At 47.0% G+C, this 6,967-nt stretch overlaps 1 pseudogene; it reads left to right on the top strand.

The window, feature by feature from the left end:
• Positions 1 to 2,853: 2,853 nt before the first annotated feature.
• On the top strand, positions 2,854 to 4,674 carry LOC112616984 (annotated as a pseudogene).
• Positions 4,675 to 6,967: the final 2,293 nt, after the last annotated feature.

Here is a 6,967-nt window from a genome sequence, read left to right as displayed (position 1 = left end):
TTACAAAGAATAAAGACGAGTGCTTATTTTCTTTTTAAGTCTGACCAAGTTAAGTTGACCTCACAGACTTTATTATTTCTCAACGTCCTAGTTATTAATCACATTTCAGCTCATGCAACAGTTTTTCAGTGCTGCATTGCTCTGTTATTACATTCTCTCTGAGTATATTATATCAGATTATAATATTCAGAAAACTCTTATATTTATTACTACCAGATTGAAAATTCCAAGGGGGCAAAGGCAGTATTTGTCTTGTTTGTTAAGATAGTAGCATTATCCAGTGCAATTTTTAGAATACAGTACACCATAAATAAGACGAATAAATGGATAAGTAGAGGAGTTAATATGTACAAATATTATTCTAACATACTTTTCCATAATGTAACAAAATAGGATAGAATATACTAATGAATATCTATCAAAAGATAAGAAATAAATCGATTTTCAGATTCATATCAAAGATAATACTATTATGTTATGGTTTAAAATCATTGTAGCATAATTTTTATGGAATTGATTGCAGTTGTCTTGGGTTTTTTAATATAAACCATCGAAAGAGGAAGGTTCCTATGTAAAATGATGGTGAAGAGGTACAAAGCTTAGAATAATGAGACTGTTCTTGCATATAAGCTGAAAATAAGTGAAGACTGGGTCAGTAATAACATTGCTTTGCTGAATTAAGAGAATTCTAATAAAGTATTTTTAGTTGGGAAGCTATCGGTATTAAAAAAAATTGATCTGGCCGGGCGCGGTGGCTCAAGCCTGTAATCCCAGCACTTTGGGAGGCCGAGACGGGCGGATCACGAGGTCAGGAGATCGAGACCATCCTGGCGAACACGGTGAAACCCCGTCTCTACTAAAAAATACAAAAAACTAGCCGGGCGAGGTGGCGGGCGCCTATAGTCCCAGCTACTCGGGAGGCTGAGGCAGGAGAATGGCGTAAGCCCGGGAGGCGGAGCTTGCAGTGAGCCGAGATCGCGCCACTGCACTCCAGCCTGGGCGACAGAGCGAGACTCCGTCTCAAAAAAAAAAAAAAAAAAAAAAATTGATCTAAGGCTGGTTATATGGCCATACTTATAATCCCAGTGCTTTGGGAGGCCAAGGCAGAAAAATCACTTGAGGTCAGGAGTTTGAGTTCAGCTTGGGCAACATCTCTACCACAAATAAAAAGAAAATTAGCATTGAGTGGTGGTGTGCACCTGTTGTCCCTGCTACTCAGGAGGCTCAGTTGGGAGGATTGCTTGAATCCAGAATTTTGAGGCTGCAGTGAGCTCTGATTGTGCCATTGCACTGGGCCTGGGTGACAGAGTGAGAACCTGTCTCAAAAACAGCAAGTAAATATTTTATGTAGCCATTTTACCTGAAAATTATAATTGTTTCTTCTACGATTAATAAATCTGTATATATCTAGGCCAGCTACATCAGGCAGAGCTTGTCCTTTAGTACTTACATCTATATATAAAAAGACAATTATAAGGAGGGTCTAAGGAAAGCTTTTTTTCTCATTCTGGACTTTGAGGTTATAATTTTTTAGACTGATTTTCTGTCTCAATGGTGGATATCACCCTGAATCTTAATTTGTCCGAACACCTCACCTAGTCTGAGATTTTTACAAAACATAAACTTCATAGGATCAATACATTCGTGTGCCTTAAAAGCCTCCAGGCATTCAAGGATACTATTATGGGGAAACTCAGGCCTTCTACTGCATTATTGGAGAAGCACATTCGAAACTCACAGCACTGGGTTGCAGGAGTCTGTTAACAGGTCTGGACAATGAGTGATGTCAGTCCAGATAATTCTGAGGAAGGCTTTCTGCCTTATTATAGGGAGAATAATCATTGGAGACTCTAGACAAGTTCCCAGTCATCAATCTAGCATTTAATTGCTGTTTTTGTAAACCAAGCATTTTGGGAGGCCTAGGCAGACAGATCACTTGAGGTCAGGAATTCAAGACTGGCCTGGCCAACATGGAAAAACTTTGTCTCTACTTAAAATACAAAAATTAGTGGGGTATGGTGGCGCACACCTACAATCCCAGCTACTCAGGAGGCTGAAGCAGGAGAATCACTTGAATCCGGGAGGCAAAGATTGCAGTGAGCCAAGATCGTGCCACTGCAGTCTAGCGTGGGTGACAGACTTAGTGAGACTCTGTCTCAAAAGATAAATAATAAAAAAACTCACATCTTGAATGGAGGGTGAATACGGAGTATAACATGGGGCCTTGGAGGGAAAATATTCATTAAAAGGGAAGGAGAACATACTTAACATGCCAGTGGAAGGTGAAATTCTAAATATCTTAAAAGAATAGTTTTGAGAAATATGTTTAATTATTAGTAAATCAAGATATACCCTTTGAATGACATTAAAAATTCACTAGAAGAGTGAAGAATAGTAGTTATAACGTTACATAAATAACAAAAGTCTCAAAACATAAAGTGTTCTAAAACTTTAATTAAAGTTCATTTTTGAGATAGAGAGAATAATAGTTCATATATTAGACTTTATTATGTGAAAAAGACTTTTATAAAATTCTTCCATAATAATTGAAGATATAAATTACAATAATTATAATTCACAAAAGAATAAAAGCATTAAAATAAATTGTAAAAAAAATTTAAAAGGGTAAATTTGAAAATTATTCAAAAATCAGAAAGTGATTTTATCAATGTCCAAAAAAATTAAAATGAAACTTAATAATGTAAAAGAAGGCAGTTTTCTGCCGAGGTGGAGCGCGGGAGCTATGGCTTCTCTGGTGACGCAGAAGCGAGAAGTAGGGACCTTGGCACTTGCCCCACGCCTCACTCCCTTGGCCGCCCCCCGGGCCCTCTGCCCGCGCCTCCAGTCGCCAGCATGGTGCTTCTGACTGGGACTGGGTGGGAGGGCGGCGGGGCGCACTGCATGATCCCGCCACCGCAGTCCCCACCCCGGGGAGCGCAGGTCGAGGAGGACCGCGCTTATTATGAAGGGTTCCAGGACTTCTTGAGTCCGCCTAATACACGCAGCATCGCCTTGGACAACTCTTTCTACCCTTTAGAGGAGAAGGAGGAGCAGGGCCTCGAGGGCCAGGAGAGCGTCCCTGAGGCATGGGGCTGCTGAGGACGCTGGTGCGGCGGGGGCTGAACGTCAAGGAAGCGCAGGAGACTGACCACAATGGCTGGATCGGCGGTACTGTCGCCCGCTACCATGGCTTTGTGGATATACCCTGGTGGCCTTAGCTGAGTGCCCCCACATTGACATCAACTGGTAGGACAGGGAGGGGAATACAGCCCTAATCACAGCTGCACAGGCAGCGGCTGTCCTTGGCCCCATGGGCACAGCTCTCAGCCTGGTGCTTCCTGCATCAGCAACACCTGGGCTGGTTCATCTCAGTTTTAGCCTAGATCTGGTGGAAACAGACTACCAGGTCCTGCCCCTGGAGTCTTTCTTTGAATAGGCCTGGGGTGGGGCCCAAGAATGAGCAGATCAACAGGTTTCCTGGTGAGGCTGATGCAGCTGGCCCAGGGACCCCACACTGAGGATGGAGGGCTTTGAAGTTTTCATGTCTGATGACGGTCAGCGACCCCTCTCAGTAGGCACTGAAGACCAGCAGAGTCACAGACCCCAGGAGAGATGTTGTCAGACTGACACAGAGGCATCACGGAATTAAAAAGAAAATGAGGAAAGCTGCTGAGCATCTGTTCAGGACTTCCCCGCGCTGTTTTACTAAAGAGGCCGTTCGGTCCCTATCAGGGCACACTATCATCACCAACTACTTGTTGAACTTATGTCCCGGGTCTTGACCTGGAAAGGAAAGACGCGTTCGCGTTCACCGCCCTGATGAAAGGGGCCAGGGAGGGTCGAACGGATCGCATCCAACCCCTTAGCTAGCAGGGGCGGGTGTCCACGCGAGGGCCCCCGCCATGGGATGCTGCCACAGGAGTGAGCACTTACACGTCCGCCTTATGCAGTGGCTCCTGGAGCGCCCCTACTGGGAGCGGTTCAGGGAAAAGTACCAGCTTGAGCTGCCTCCACTCCCAGAGAGGGCGCAGAAGCCCTAGGGCTCCAAGAACCGCCTCCAGATGCTCACGTACTGGAGGTGTCCGCGCTGACGCCGCGCTCCGTGCGGGGTCCGGAGGACCGGGGCGCCCTGGATCACATGGTCGGGATGACCACGAGCCTCTAACAGCCCTGCGGTGGCCATAGCGTGCCAGACCGTGTGCTCCGAGAGCACTCCGTGCGTGGGGAAGAGACGGCTGGCGGTGCAGGAAATCCTGGCGGCGCGGGGAGAGGGGATGCAGGTGCAGGAGGCGAGCGAAGGGGACGGCCAAGGACAGCGTAGGAGGCTCGTCCGGGCGGCCGTGGGCTCGCGGGACCGCTCCCTGAGAGCAGGACTCCGACCTGCAGTGCTGCCGGGGTCCTGGTGCCCCGCCGCGCCCGCCTCGCGGAAGGCCAGCTTCCTGCTCCTGCAGCTCATGCAACAGAGGAGCGTGTGGCCTGGCGTGGTTGTGCCCGGGGTCGGCGACAGCAAGGCGCCCGCGCCCACCTTCTAGTACCCGCGGCCGGCGCGGAAGGGCAGCACCAAGCACAGCGGTCACCTGCGGCTCCCTCAAGTGGAGTTACAAGGAGGCCAAGGAGAAGCGCCACGTCAAGGCGCAGGAGAGGATCCTGCCGCCCTGGAAGAAGAGGAAGTGAGGGCCCGCGAGTGCCTGGCGCGGGCTTCGAGGTCAGGGTAGGACCGAGGGACTGAACGCCATGGCTGCTCCCTGGACCTGGGGGCCTCGCGGGGTTCCAGGCTGTCTCTCTAGGATGCTCCCAGCAGGGGGGATGGAGGAGCCACATCGTTTCGCCTGACTTTAGCTCCTCTACCAATCAGTACACCTAGCGGGCATGTTGCCTAAAAGGCTCCCTTAGAGAACCTCAATTAAGATTTTTTTAAAAGATCAATTTATTCCGCTGGGCGCTCTGGCTCACGCTTGTAATCTCAGCACTTTGAGAGCACGAGGCGGGTGGATCACCTGGGGTCGGGAGTTTGAGACCAGCCTGACCAACGTGGAGAAACCCTTCTCTACTAAAAATACAAAAGTAGCAGGGCCTGGTGGCACATGCTTGTAATCCCATCTATTCGGGGGCTGATGCAGGAGAATCGCTTGAACCCCAGAGGCGGAGGTCGTGGTGAGCCAAGATCGTGCCATTGCACTCCGGCATGGGCAACAAAAATGAAACTACATCTCAAATTACTTACTTACTTAGTTTAATTAAAACAATTTATTAAAAGAGTTTTCTGTGTAATTTGTATTTTTAATCACTATTTATCCAATTTGCCAAGTTTTGCAAGTGATAGGGCCCCTCGTACCCAAGGCAATTTTAATACACTTGCCTGAAGACCTTTTGTTTAAAATACTCTTTCTAGCAAAAAATATTTATAGTATCTGTAAGAGTTTACACAGAAATCATGGGATTCTCTCTTTTTTGGCTGCTTTTTTGGTCTTCTCATCGTGGGTGCATGTGCACACTGGATGTTCTTATTAATCAGATTAAGTGATACCGGATATTTCTATTTGATGGAAGGATTGACTCGTTTAGCCACATGATCGAGTGAGACAGAGAGATCAGATTTTATTGTATCTTTTAAAAAGTCTTATCCATGCAGTCGTATATTGGAGAAAAACATTTAACATCGAAGTATAAAACAATCCAGAGATAAATATGTATGTATTACTAGAATTAAACTCATTTTAAGCAAGGAGTTTTAGATAAACTGGATACAAAATCTTTAACATATTAAAAATAAATACGAGAAAAAAACTGTCATTTGATAAAATGGGGGCAAATGTAATAAATGACTACCACAAATACAAAATTAAGCCATATATGCTCTTCAGTAAATCAAATCCAGGTATCCATAAAATGTAAAAACAGATGCAACAAGAGTAAGGAGCCCAGAATGATGCAAATTACAGGAATGGGGAGGAGGTGATGTTTAGAACAAGCGAAGAGAATGAAATGGGAAGCAAAGTTATTTTCAGCAAATTCTCCTGAAGTGCAACAGGCAAGCCCTTCTTCCAGACTCAGTTTCAAAGAGTTCCTTGTGTGGGTATTTCTTTTGTTACTCCTTTGAGGACTGCACTTGGTGTTTAGTTCATCCTCATGAGGACCTCATGGAATTTCCAAGACGTGGAGCCTTGGCATTGTGGCACCTTCCTGCCACACACACATAATTCACAGCATTACCAAGTCCCCATGAGCCCTACCCTCACCTCTGTCAGCCGAGGACCCACCCAGGCAGTGCCACGTGATCTCCCAGGCACGCTTCTCCAAGCCAGCTATCCCTGCTGCGAAAGTTCTCAAGGCACTGGTCTGGGCAGCTGAGCCCTGGGCTTGTCCTAAAGCTCCATAGGTGACTGTACTGCAGCCCACATGGAGAGCTGCAGCTCTAACACAGGGATTTTGAGAGGCCTCAGTGGTCTTTAAGTGGCACTTCCAGGACACCCATCCTGAGCTCCCACAAAGGGCTCCACCTTCCCAAGAGTGTCTAATTGTCATTGGAACAGCCAGGGTTAGGCAGCTTCTGCTAGGGCTGACATGGAGTCTGACCCTTGGTGGGTTGCCAGACATTCCTTCCTGTTTCTGCCATGGGAAGCTGGCACTGGGAATGGTATGGAGCTGGAGCCCCCTTTCTGCCCTAAGCCTTGGGTTCCTTTTGCTTCCAAGTCAGAAATGGACACTTCTGGTCCTGCCCAGCCACTACTGCACCACAACCCATGCTCATAGTCTCCAGGGATGTGTAGAACAGCCATGGCAGGACAGCAAACAACTGGCGATTTCCCCAGGTCCCACACGATGCACTTTAGTGAGGTTTGGGGCTTGAGTTGGCTCAATGTGATCAGGTAGTGATGAAATCTTCTGGATGTAAGTGGATGCTTTGATTTAAGCTACACTTTGTTTTGTCCAAGTGCAGCTTCCAGTATCCTTACCATGTTCTGAC

The sequence above is a fragment of the Theropithecus gelada genome, unplaced genomic scaffold (genome assembly GCF_003255815.1).
Source record: "Theropithecus gelada isolate Dixy unplaced genomic scaffold, Tgel_1.0 HiC_scaffold_1576, whole genome shotgun sequence".
Lineage (NCBI taxonomy): Eukaryota > Metazoa > Chordata > Mammalia > Primates > Cercopithecidae > Theropithecus > Theropithecus gelada.
The sequence above is the reverse complement of the archived record's forward strand: the minus strand, read 5'-3'. Positions and strand labels throughout refer to the sequence as shown.